The 13,177-nt window shown below is 35.7% G+C and overlaps 1 long non-coding RNA gene across 1 annotated transcript; it reads right to left on the bottom strand.

The window, feature by feature from the left end:
* Positions 1 to 218: 218 nt before the first annotated feature.
* LOC147502527 (uncharacterized) lies at positions 219 to 1,756 on the bottom strand. Its single transcript, XR_015220014.1, has 2 exons — positions 881 to 1,756; positions 219 to 790 (listed from the first exon to the last, which is right to left on the bottom strand). It is a non-coding gene; the product is annotated as an uncharacterized LOC147502527 (long non-coding RNA).
* Positions 1,757 to 13,177: the final 11,421 nt, after the last annotated feature.

The raw sequence follows: 13,177 nt of genomic DNA, 5'->3' as shown, positions 1-13,177 counted from the left end.
ATTTTCTTTCCATACCTTAGAGAAACAGCATATTAGAGTTGATACGTTTTCATATCACGATCTGAATTAGTTATTAGGAAGGTATAGTACGAATGTGTTTGATTATGGTTGGTGCCTTGGTGGATCTTTCTGTCTTTGAAAACATCAGATGTCTTTTCTTGCTTACAAAGTTTTTGACTGCAGCCTCTGGGAATAGAATTATAGAAGTAGAGGAGGAGCTTATAAGCCAAAGATAAGATTGCACTACCATTAGCCCATTAGGAAACAATGATACATTTACAACAAAAATTTTCTTGCTAAGAGAGCTGAAATCAAAAGCCACACACAAAACGGCCAGAATTCAAGAATAATAATACACAAATCTTTGCACCCGCAGATACCGAAGTCCCCAGAAGGAAACTTCCAAATGCAAGCTTCAAACACACGTAGAAGTCCCTCCATGATGGCTCAAGTACTATCCGCCTCGTTCACCATTTACCAACTTCCAAATACAAGCTTTGAACACCCGTAGAAGTCCCTCCATGATGGCTCAAGTACTTTTCGCCTCGCCCACTGTTTACCAAGCACGCAAGCTAGCTACTAGACACTCTAGATCCAAGACCCAGTCAAGCCATTTTTCAAGCACATTATCATTCATCAATTTATTGGCAGAAGCTTTCTTACATATGGCTGGCCAATCCACATCAGCGCACTTTGCATCTAATGGAATGCAACATTGCAACTATTACATACTAATCACTAGTGCAGGTCTGGAAGGGTAGGGCGTGATCTGACAACATTCAGTACTCCTCTGTTTGATAAGATGAAGGGTCCATTAGTTGTATTGATTTGACCAATGAAACTAGAAATATCATGAAGCACATACAATATAAAGTTTTACCTCAAAGAAGGAATTGAAGTTGAGGCGCAAGAGAAACCTTCTCAAGAAGGGGGCTTGTTGACTACCAACAAGCCTGCTACATCGCAGTATAGTGTACAAAGAATTTGATTTCTTATTAAATTCCTGTGGGGGAGAAAACATTAGGAAACCATAACAGAAGAAACAAAAATAGAAAAAACCACCAAAAACAAAAAAGGATGGAGTAAACACAGTCGCATACAAGATATACTTCCAACTTCCTCTACCTCATTCTGTCAAAACTAATCTTGCGAGAGGCTGACTGAACTCTACCACCACAAGAGCAGTCAGCCAACACATTCTTTTTTTTTTCTGTTTAGATCCATCGAAGTGAAGGTGAAAATAGATCCCAAGATTTTTCCAGAACCCTCCAGGCTTGACATCAGGCCTTTAAAGTTTAGTAACATTTTACCTATATGGAGTTGATGTAACATTTATTGCATTGCTACCTGACATTATAAGGAGCAATTGTTTAACAGCCAACTACAGGTTTACCATTCCATGTTCTCTTTTGAAAATCCCAGGAACTTAAGAAGTCAAATTGCAATAATCAGAAAGCAGACATCAAGATCTTTAGTTGGGTATATAGTAGAAATTAGATACTATGTACGAATGAAACGTATTTGTTGCTAGTTGCTACCAACATCAAAGCATGAAAGAAATTTACTTACTCAACAATCAATATCTTTGTGTTCTAATTTTCAAAAACATTTATATATACATTTTCTTATGTACATTTCTTTTCTCAGAAATACATTAATTTACTACAAGTTGCTACTACTTTAACTACACTAGCAAGATGCACGTTTCAAACAAAACTTACCGAATAGTGTAAACATATATAATTTGGGTGAGCACACTTACAATTAACATTATGCCTGAACAGACACACTAGCAGCCGTTTAAATTGCTTGATTCCCAACTTCAACCTATGAGTAAAGTTCTTGGATCAATCCTTGGCATGGTGTTACCGAGACCAAACTTTTGTTTTTGGGTATCTCTGGCCAGTCCATGGAAGCAACCACGCCTTTCATCTTACCCGCTAAATCAAAATCTATGTGTTGGGCAGTATTTAGGCTCTAGTCATGCCCCACGGGACATTGTCCCACATCAGAAGTATAAACTTTAAAGTCTTGCATAATAGCATATGTGTTCCTAGGTCGGCTCCAAATACTGCAATAGAATGATTTACAAAACGGATTATCTACTTGCAACTCATCATACTTACCAGTACCCACAATAGATTCTAGTTCCTCTAAGAACTTAGAGTTGTCAAGATTTGTGTAAGTCCGTTCCATGTCTTTCTCATTATAAGGGACCCAATTAGTTTGAGCTGGAATATCATGATGATCCATTTGATTATCCTCATCGATTTGAGACTTTGGCTCTTCACTAAGAATGTCTATTGATTCTAAATTAATATCTTTCTCTTCTTGTAGCAGTTCAAATAATTTCAGTAATTCTGCTATGTTAACATCCTCCTTTTTTCTTTTTGTAGTTCCAGTTCTGATTCTAATTGTGTCGTCCTAAACTCGTTTTAAACCAAAGTCGTTGTCATTGTTATTATCATACGGAGATTTGGGCTCTTCTTCCTGAGAAGGGAATAACCAGATAGTCTGGATTGGAAAACATATCAACATGTACATCAGTAGTATGCACGCTCATATCTGGTAGTGGGACGATACAGAAGCAACATGCAACTTTTGAACTTGAGTGTATCCTCCTTTTGTCCTCCCACGGCCCTGCATCTTCCACTTTCCTTTAGCACCGACTGTTCTATCTATGTTTGTTCCACCACCATTATCAGATTTTTCTTGAGGGACAGTAAAAAATAACAACTCAGCTGCCCAACTCCCGTTAAATATCTCTGCAGGCTTCTCATTCCCATATAGGTCTCTTGTAACTATAACCCATATAGGTCCCATATAGTTCTCGGGTCTAATGGGTCTGGTCATCAACCCATGATATGTATAACCTGTTTTAAGATAAGTGAATTATTTTTTAAAATCTCACTTTCCCAACAACTTAAAATAAATGACTAAAATGAGAAGGATTAGCCGTTATATTGATTCATTCGATAAATATATGTTTAAGTTATTCAATTTTCATTGATATGTAATTGAATTATAAATGATTTTGATAATATATATATATTATATTTTGATAAATAAAATCGTGAAATACTAAATATTTTGCATATAGGTTGTCTGTGAATCCGATCCGAACCCGATTTGAAATTGACCCGCTTTGGCTTAAGCGGGTCACATTTGGGTAACTGTTATATAGGCGGTTGGGTTTGGGTTTAACAAACTCAACACGATTAATAATTGGGTCGGATTTGGGTTTGCTCTCCTAACACGTGACCGGATATGACACAACACTAACCCGACCCAACACGCATCTGACCCATTGCCACCTAGTTAGAATCAAGACTGTTTCAAACCTTAAATCCTAAACATAAGTAAAGTTGCTACTAATTCTGAAATAAAAATTACAACCCAAACGTTTTATTATAGATTGGATAACGGGTTAATTTAAATAATTATATCATCTAATCCAATTTTAATATGTAGGTAAAAAATTTAGATATTAGATTTAAAGTATAGTTAGAACTGTACTAATTCAAACTTTTTCCGAAATAAAAAAATTATAACCTAAACGTTTTATTATAGATTGGAGAATAGGTTTAAATTATATTATATAATTCAATTTTAATTTGTTGGTAAAAATTTAGAGGTTAGATTCAAAGTCTAGTTATAACTATATTTATTCAAACCTTTAGAGACATGTACAATTGCTACCAATTCAAAATAAAAATTATAACATAAATGTTTTCTACTTGTGGGAACTAAGTTATCACCTAAAATAACTACAAATAAGTTAAAATATGCTAATTATTAATCAAATTATTATCAAATAGATGATGAAATATTTAAATATTAGAATTTGACAACACAACAACAAGATACCGAATGGTTTATGAATTTTTGTGTCTATTTGTTGTATCTTTACTTGGTAAATGGTAACCCATTAATGTAATTTATGGTTATGTTTCAAAGAACCCGTTACCGTGGTTTATAATATTTTACTGACAATGTGTTACCGTTCATGAAAATAGCACATACATCAAGATTACACAAAAATTTATTTTGAAATCTAAGATTCAAACTATCATAATTCATTTAGTTTCAATTCCATTAGGCAATTTCAATTACATTAATCTCCAATTTATTTATTTTTCATGTTCAATTGATTCTTCTAACATCATATAATCTTCAATTTATTCGAGATTGAGATGTGGGTATTTGTAGTACGATAAATCGCTCATTTGAGAGTTGGATAATGATACATACTTCATTTTAGAGTTAAAATATAGAGGTATTGAGAGTTGAGAAGTAGAGGGAAATTGAGTTGAGTTGAGTCAAGGAAAATTGAGTTGAGTTGAGTCAATGAGAAAATTGAATGAATTGGATGTAGATAATTGGAGAAAGAGAGTGTATTTTGATATCGTATAGAGTTGCACAATGCAAATTAGTTAGTTAAGGGCAATAGGAGGTTACCACTATTTTTGATGGAGAGTGCCCTCTTAGAAAACATGGGTTTTAAGTTGGGACACAAATGTAATAACAAATTCGGGTTGGAGAGTGCCCTCTTAGAAATGGAGAGTGTATTTAAGAATAGCCTATGCTAAAATGAATTGGATTATATATTATGAACTGGAGTGGGGTTGATCTCGGCGAAGATATATATAATAGTCTTCACATAAATTAAAAGTTGCATATTTTGATATTAAAAAAATTGGACCATACTAGTAAATAAAATCACAACATTCTAAACATTTTTTATGAGGATTGACAATTTGCCAATCGACTACCAAAATGTGCTTACCTAAACAACTTAAAGAGTATAGAAAATACAATATTCGCTTCACATTTGTTCTTTCTTTGTCAGGTCGACCGGGCCTTTACTCTTTTATTTGAATAGTGAAACCAAGGATCTTGTGAAGACACCTTCATAGGTGGTCCATCTTTTGGTACATCCCCGCGAGTTACGCGATAGGTGTACCAACAACCATCCTAAACACAAGACAAATTGAGAAAAAATAACAAATTTTGAGCAGGTACTTCGAGCTTGAAGGAAGTGGAGACAGAGAGAAGTGATAGTGAACATGCGATTATTAATGTCGGTTTCAATTAGTTGTTTTAGTGGAGTTGTGGTGCGTTGGACCAAAAATCTAGTTTGGTCAAATAATGGGTCAAACGGTCACCAAGGTCGATAATATGTAACTATTTTAGTGAAATAGTCACAAATAGTTCTCCACACATATACACCTTCACCACAACGAGAGCATGGTTTTAGCAGTTGGCCATACCCCATCGCTAAAAGGTGCCTTTGGCGTGGCAAAAGATCTGTCGAACGCACCAGATGCGTTGCAAAGGCGCATAAAAGTGCGCCTCAATACTTAAAATGCAACGCCAAAAAGTGGCGCGGGCAAATGTTCCTTAAGTTTGTTCGCGACGCCTATGGGCTGCTAATACACTAATTCGTTGCTACTTCATTTATGAAAATTAAATTAATTACAAATTTATTTCAAACTATTGCGGCTTTACGCCGCGAAAAGAGAGCTTTGTAACAACTAGGGATGGCATTGCAAAAAGGATACACGAATGCTATCAACTAGGCGCCATAAAAGGCAACCTTTGCTACACTATTTCCATTCTAGAAAGTTTGAATTTTTAGGTCAGATATTTCCGTGGCAATGTATTATCCATAAATTTAGCGACACACCAAGTGTGGTAAAAGGTGTCACGTTATCAGAGAATCAAATCTTTTTAGCTAGGACCAAATTATTGCTTAATGATATAAATTCCAAAAAACACACGCTTTATTTGGGACGATTTAGCATTACAAATGGTGCAATTCATACATATACCTATACATTTTCATTTACATAACCCCAAAACAATTTTTATAGAACACAAGAACCCTATAACAATTCACCACAAATCATAACAAAATGAATTTCATTACTAAATCATCAATACAAAAGATATTAAAGAATTCACATAACTATTTTTTGCTAAAAACATCATCTCACATAATCTTAACAACATTCAACTAAATTTAGACAAATTATTCAAAACTAAAATTCAAGAATAATGTCTATAAGATGCTAATTTGAGCAGCATCCACTTTCGAGACTTCTTCTTGATTCTACTGCAATTAATCGACCAATCCACCAATAATGCAACAACAAATTAAAAAAAAAAATCACTTAAATAAATTTATTAGAAACATTAATAAACCTAATATACACTCAATAAAAATCACTTAAGTAAATTTATTAGAAACATTAATAAACATTAGTAAACTTTTCGACGACTATGCCCATCCGGGACTATCGGTATGTCTGTTGTTGTTAACCATGGGATATACTGCGATTGCCCTAACCAATTCAAATGATGAATTACAGGTCATGTACCTTATCATCCTCTCGATGAACTTCATTCAATGTTTGAGAACCACTCTTGTGCGCCCCAAAATCTTAAATAAATATTCTGGAGTTAAAAGACCACATTCAATATACTAATTTAAAATCAACGATAAACCATCATATATTTTTTTCTACAAAATCCAGCGAGTTTTCTCAGATTTTCAACATTTCATATACCTAAAACCTGTCATAACCTGAAAATCAAATAAAACACTTCCATATATCATATTAAAACCTCAACCTGTAAACCCAACTACTAAAGATATTGATTAAGTTAACTTTACTTAACCATCTCGACAAATGCCGGTTAAATCAAGTAGTCAAGCGCACAAACCAATCATATTTTGGTCGGTCTTTCACATATATGCACAACCCTCCATGACATCATATATAAATTAAAGTCATGCAAAACAAGCTGCAATAATTTATGTACAGCGAAAAAGGAATCAATATAATATACAGAAATAGGAAGCCACTACTTGTAACAAATATTAAGGTCACTTAACAACCCATATGATTCCAAGAGGCTCCTTTTTAAGGTTTCGCTTTGATTTAGTAAATTTATTAGAAACATTAATAAAACTAATACCACGCTCAAGTTGACAATGCAAGGGAACTATGCACCTCCTATATGCATAAATTGGTGCCCATAGCCAAAAGCCAGGAAAGAACTTATCAAAGTTATAACCTCGATCACATCCATGAAGGTACGATCAAATAAAGAAGATGCAAAAATAGCAAAAACTAATAGATTTTGATCTAAATTGTACATGTAAAATGCCAAACCATTAAAAACCTTGTGTCATAAAGTTATCACCAATGAAACAATAAAATAAGTAAGGCTAAACATCAAGTAAATCAAACAAACAAGCTCAACTACAAAAGCGGTTCAACAGATGGCATAGTCGATGTAAAGGTATCGACCAACCTATAATGAGATTTTAACCCCTGCCTATGATTTAGGAGTCAAGAAGTCCTGGCTTCGGCTATTCCTTCTATCCCTTGCTACTGTTTAACAGGAGCGGAATATCCTTTGTCCTAACCTTTATCCTTCGGCTATTCTTTCTATCCTTTGCTACTATTTAATAGGGAGGCTCAGGGAAAGAACCTAAGCACAAAAAACACGCACTACCGCAATAAGGAACAAGGGCGAGATGGATAGTAGGATCGGGAAGCTCAACCATCAACAAAATGCTCGAAGGAAGGGGCTGGGCTCTAGAATAGCGTTTAAAGCCATATGTGTTGAACCAACTCCTTTTAAGGTAACATATGAGACCGATCAAGTGTAGGAATTGCAGTTGGCTTCAATGGAGCTTTTTTCGTCTACTTCTGCGCTTCTCACGTTGGGTCAAGGCTTAGACCATTGGAAGCCTCTTTCCGAGCTGGTCGTTTTGCGACAAGGTAGGCCCCGGTCCCGAAGGAGTCTGATCGAATCACGGCCTTTGGAAGTTACTTTGACTTTGAGAGGAGTGTTGTTTACGCGTCGACTTTTCGACTTTTGACGGACTTTAGAAGGCTTTGTCTTCTTGAATCTTGGCCTTTAATCATAGAACTCATTAGCAGCCCGCCTTTGCTCCTTTATCTACGTTAAAAGTGGCACATTCTGCTTAATAATGGACTTTGAAGCACAAATGCGTAAAAGCAATGTCGTATTAACTCTTGTATTATTACTCACATAGTGGTGCAAAAGTATGAAACATTCTGAGGGGTTAAAACTCTGATTTTGGACTCTTTATCCTTTGATACATGTGTTCTTAAGTCTAAGCAGAATCCTACTTCTAAGAAATTTATCTGAATCCTCAACGGGCGGAAGTGATCATTAACCCTCCACGCTTGGAAGGTTTTAGCTCATGATCCTAGGATTGTTTGAAAGGTACAAGATAGATAAGTAAATAGGAGAAAGAAAGAAGAAAATGAGATTTAACAACTTTGATTTACCTAAGGAAGAAAGAAGTTTTTATTCGAGAACTAGTAAGTTGTTTCCACCGTTAAAATGTTACAAAGCTTTTTACATAAAACTAAAACTAAAAACTAAAAAAACAAAAGGCAAGGAATCATAAAGAAAAAAAAGTCAGGGAGTAAATGGGTGAATTTCCTTTGTTTTTGTTTTCATGCTTCTATGAGAGAGCATTCTCCAAATCCGCCCGGAAACACCAAAAATCCATTTATTTCCATCTTATCCCGAGAAACCAAAGCAAAGTGACACCTTGATTTGTTTTCACTATTAGCACTAATCTTATCTAACATCATTAATTACATGTAAGGTGTCACTTTGTTCCAAATTATTTACTCTTTTTGTCTTGACTTGCATGACTTCATCAAATCTTAGTAGGCCATATAATGGGTCCATGTCTTTGTGTCTAGTGGCGGTTGGTCTTTTTGGCATTTTACAACTTCACCTTTTATGCATAGAGTTAAATCACCTTGATCGTCTGACGAGCAACTTCGAGCGTCAGTCTGGTTGAAGATATCAGAGCCTGGAGGTTTTGATCTTACGTCGCGTAATCCCGTTAAATTTGGATTACGTATATTTAAGTCTTTGGGCTTTAGTGGGGGCTTCGTAAGAACTGTCGGAAGCTTATGTATACTCATTTGTGCTTAAATGCTTGGCTTTATCATCATTTTTATTAATAACTCCGACAGCAAAGCCGCAAAAGTGCGATTATTTCCGATTATTAAACCACATAATTAACCAATTTGCTATATGGGGGTCTAATATTACGGTTTTGGTGCTTATCACACTGCCCCAACGACGGCTTTCTTTGTCGTCAGCGAAAGAGACGATAAAAGCGGATAAGTGGCCAAAAAAATGTGTAGTCTAACTAGTTCTGCGTTTAGCGAGTGGGTTGCGTTGACCTTATGTAACAAGATCTTAAACCACTAGAAATTCCCTAGTGGGCCGAGTTATAGCCTCGTGAGAGTTTTCAGGAAGATACTCTGAAACTTCATCTATCTTATGGCTTCAGTAACAAAAGCTTTTTCCTAAATTAATCTCGGATATCTATACATCTCCTTGGCGAGGAGCGAGGATAATTCCCTTGAAACTCAAGTTAATGTCATCTGAATAATTAAAACATCTACATATGAACATGCATACAATGAACTTTACATTAAAATGTACAAGCGGGGCGTTTTGGATCCTTTTGAGAGCTTCCTAAATGGGTTCTCCGCGGTATGTGTCGAAACACAAATTTGCTCATAATTTTTCCACTCGGGTTTTGCTAACTCCGGTGTGTAGTGGCACACGTTTCCTCACATCTCAATGACAACAGAGGGTCGGGGTTGATCGATCACATCTACTACTTAATATCACACCATCATACTCTCAATTGAGCTAGAGGTCTTTATTAGGTATTGTGGGGCTTAGGTGATGGTGTAGAAGAAAATGGAAATGGACAATCAAAAATGACAAGTATGAGAGAATATGGTCTTCAAGATATTTACACTAGAAATCTTTGTCTTCTTTTCCCGCTTCTACCTGAGTTTCCTACTTTGCTCTTAAGCCTTTGAACTAAAATTTATTTATTTTACTAAGGTTAAGAACATGATTCTATTTTTCTTTCTGAAAAAAGTAACTAACTTTTATTTATGACAAGTCTTTCTCTTTATTTTTCTATATTTCATCATTTCTCATTACTTCATCATTTGGGTAGGTTTATTTTATTTGGGGCTAATAGATGGGTAATGAATTTTTGGTGAAAGTAAAAGGTTTGATAAAAGGTCGATTGGGTGACTAGCGGTAGAATTTATAGCAGGTATGAATTTTTTTGGCTATGTCGATCCAAAGGCGGCCTAAATTCTCGCTAAGGTTGGGATGGTGATCAAGTAAGTAGGCGCGTGATTTTCTCTACTCAGAACAACTACTCCTCTGTGTCATTACTCACATATCACACATATCGAGGCCTTTTGGTTAGATTCCCACAGGATTGATAGTTTAAGTAAATAACCGTGGGTTCCAGAAACTTACTGCTATGTACAATCGATGATACTCGATCAGTGCATGAACACTCATGAAATGATGTAAAAACTATTGCGTACGTATTATCTTAAGTTTCTTAAAAACAAACCCTAATTCGAATGCTAATGTGAGATTTCTAGATAATTTTCATCATTGAAAAGGAAACAAGACTTTGTCACTAAGTATATTTACTAACAAGAAAGTGGAAACTATATACAGCCTACAAATTGCCTAATTTCTGCTACATGTTTAAAGCACCCCCAAACTGAATGATGCTTAGTCCTCGAAGTATCAATAAATAAAAAAAGAAATTACCTGAGAACCGTGAGCAAAATTAGGGCTGGATTGCTGGAACAGAAAGTTTGGATAACATAATATATTATACAGAAGTAGAGAAAAATAAGCACACGAAACATAACTATTTATAGTTAGATATATGTACAATGGCATACTTAAATTTACCATCCAGTGGGACTTATTGGTCTGGCGTCCTCGATGATGAAATGAATTTCCTTAGCATCGCGCCAAAAGATAATAGTTTGCCAAATGGTGGCCCATTCTTGTTCTCTGGATTTGTTCAAATGTGCCAACATTTTTTCATCGTTCGGGTAATAATGAACATGCCTTAGGTACCGAGTAGGACGTCGCCATTGCCGAAACCTCAATGAGCGGATTATTTTGTTGGTCGGGCACATAGAATCTACCTTGACCCAGTCATGAAATGTAGCTGAAAACTATGGGAAATGTGTGCTCATAATTAAATGGCGATTCTTCGTAAAAGTATATCTTGATCCCCAACAATCACGAGCTCGTTTCAAATTGGAGATAACACGACTTAAGATATCAAATAATGTATGACCTTGAGCAAAAGTACATTGAATACTATGGAGGCAGCCTCATTGGCGATGAAAAGTGTCAATCTCCATGATGTTCCGCGAGTATAAACAACATCTCATTCCCCATGTTCATGGTCATGCTTGCTAAGGGAATGGTGATGTCTCGCCAGGACACACGTCCTTCTCTTACTTGTTTAATCTCAAGACCATCACCGTAAGCTACGCGAAAAGCAAGCCAATGAAAGGAATGGGGAGAATTGTGGAAGATGTAATGCCATGTGGCTGCCGCAAATTGATAGGGAAGATCAAAGTTAGGGCAAGTTGTTGTTCGGAAAAAATATGTAGGAGTGTACCACCAACTAGGATTGTGAACCGTCAAAGAAGAATCCATGCGCATGGTTGAATACTGGTGTGTCTTCCATATTAGCATAAAAGTATGCAGCCAAACTTGGAGAATAAGTTTGGTCAGGTTGAAGAACTAAGGAAGACCACCCGATGTTAGTGATGTAGTCACGGAAGAGATGGCCATAAGTACTAGAAGTTATCATAGCCCTGAAAGGATTGCTCAGGAATGAGTTTTGGAGGTGTCATGTTTGATGAAGATGCCATGTGTGATGGAGTAAAGAGATGGGTAAGGATATAAAAAGAAAAATGTCCAATAAAGTTTGACTAGATGGATGAATGAGTATGGAAGAAGATAGACCCTCCTATAATCAAATTTAAAATAACAAGTTAAAATTGTTCATATCACAACTTGAAATATTACAATCCTAGTAGGCATTTCTTACAAAAGAAGACACAAAGATAACAACAAATTTTAGATTATTATAGCACACGACGAAAAACATAATAATTTACTAGATTATTTATTTATTTATTATTATTATTATTATTTTAAGAAGAAAGTCACAGATCATGATGATGACTATGGAGACACAAATCGTGCACAAAATTTGTTTAGTTCATCAATTTGTTGGCTTAGCTGCGGTTGAATGTCTCCTTGGTTGGCAGAGAGTGTAGTTTGATTCTCCATTAGGATATCGTGATTTTACAAAAGGGCCAGAATGATTTTCCAAGATTTTCTCTGTTGAGCAACATCATTGCTTAACGTTCTTGAAAATCTAGAAGGCTTTTGATAATGATTTTTGGCGTGCGTGTAGTTCCGCGATACCTTGATGAAGAAATTGAATGCCTTTCATGAGATTAAAAATGTTATGCATGGCATTTTCATTGAAGAAATGTTCAGTTTGAGCTTGGGTTAGTCTATTCATCTATCGAGTATCTAGAATGCAAAATCCAAATGGAGTAGTCTGCGTAAAGTATAGTAATAATTAAATCTGTGAAGAGGTATTTCTAGAGAAACTCTTTGGATAACCCTAGCGTCATGATTTTTCATTACTAAAGTGGGCGGAGGTGCTAACCTTTTTGTTTTCTGGTGATCGCATTCGGAGGTGTTGGATTATGCAAAAATCATCCCTTTTGATTCTGCGTAATCTAAAGTAGGTGGAGTTGAGGCTTTGTCACTTGATTGGTGTGATATACCTACCACATTGTGTCCTAACCCGATTGGAGCACGGCTCGTTGATTCTATTTCAAAAAGCATTGAAGAACAACGTGATGTCTATTTCCGACTTAAGCCACGAGATCACGGTGTCCCATAATAAAGTTTTGACGGAATCAAATGTTAACTCACGGAAGATGGAACTCTGGTTATTCATTGGAATTTGAAGTATGTGGGAGATAATTTCCCTAGTCAATTCAAATCGTTGTCCATAGGCATTCAAATAGAATTTTCCATTTTCAGATCCGCTTAAATTGGTAGAACATCAAAACCAATTCTCTAGAATAAGCAACTATTGAAATGATATATAAGAGGCATCCATCCTTGATGTACAATTTTACGTGTCAAAATAAGGAGAAAATCGGTCATCATCAAAAAAATTCAGGTAGTCTTTCTCGGGCACTATCTTTCTTGGTTGATCCATTTGAAA

The sequence above is a fragment of the Coptis chinensis genome, chromosome 4 (genome assembly GCF_015680905.1).
Source record: "Coptis chinensis isolate HL-2020 chromosome 4, ASM1568090v1, whole genome shotgun sequence".
NCBI classification, from domain to species: Eukaryota; Viridiplantae; Streptophyta; class Magnoliopsida; order Ranunculales; family Ranunculaceae; genus Coptis; species Coptis chinensis.
The sequence above is the reverse complement of the archived record's forward strand: the minus strand, read 5'-3'. Positions and strand labels throughout refer to the sequence as shown.